The sequence below is a fragment of the Peromyscus eremicus genome, chromosome 2, assembly GCF_949786415.1.
Source record: "Peromyscus eremicus chromosome 2, PerEre_H2_v1, whole genome shotgun sequence".
NCBI classification, from domain to species: Eukaryota; Metazoa; Chordata; class Mammalia; order Rodentia; family Cricetidae; genus Peromyscus; species Peromyscus eremicus.
The window spans coordinates 140,514,663-140,515,576 of record NC_081417.1 but is presented as its reverse complement, the minus strand read 5'-3'; positions in this window follow the sequence as shown (position 1 = coordinate 140,515,576).

The following is a 914-nucleotide window of genomic DNA, read 5'->3' as shown; positions in this document are numbered from 1 at the left end:
GGCGACCCGGGCCGGACGCGCCCACTTGGCCCGGACCATCTCCCGCGGGAGGAGGGCGCCGGCCCTGCGGGCCTGGGGGCGGGGAGAGGGTGGGAGGGGGTGGGGGGTTGGGGTGGGGTGGGATGAGGGGAGGCCCAGCGGCGCTTCCCGGACCTGCTTCTCTCTCCACCTTTCCTTCTGGCCTGGGTTGCTCGGCGAGGAGAGGAGGGGGCCGTGCAGTCTCAGGGGAGCAGTTCCCGATCGAGGCGGGAGGAAGGTTTAGTGGTGGGGTGCCCAGAGGGACCCGGCACCCCTCGTGTCGGCGCCCTGCGATCCCCACCCGCGCGAGGGCTTGGAGAGCGGCCACCCTCCCGGTGTCCCGCAGCTGTCGTGAAGGGGTGGGGCAGGGCGCCTGCTGGAGAAGGGGGGTTACCCGCCACACCCCATGCGTCTGGGGACAGCTGGGGGCCAGGGAAGGGCTGAGAAAGAACTGCAAAAAGGCCTAAGGCCTTAAAGTTGAGTCTGTGTTTAACTCAGGTCTCTTCCCCCACCCAACCTGGGAGGTTTCGTGGGGTCTTCGGAGAGCAGCTCCACTTGTGGCTCCGACTCTGCCAGCGTGTGTCAAGGCATATACCCACGCCTGAGTCCTCGGCCCACGTGTCCCCAGCAGACTTCCATGCTGAAGGCACTCTCCCCTTCCCCCCAGGAAGAGCTGCTGGGCCCCTTCCCAGATCTGGGGCCCAGACATTCTTCCCCTGATTACTTTTTTCCACTTGGTCCCCGTGTCAGGGAGGAGGGCTTTGATTCAATTTCAGAAGAATGCTGTGCACTCCGGCAGGCCCGGGCCAGGAGGAGGCTGGACACAGGTTTAATCAGATCCTTGAGCAGCGGCAGCAGCAAATGGGGATGGAAAAGGAGAAACGATGCCAATGTGT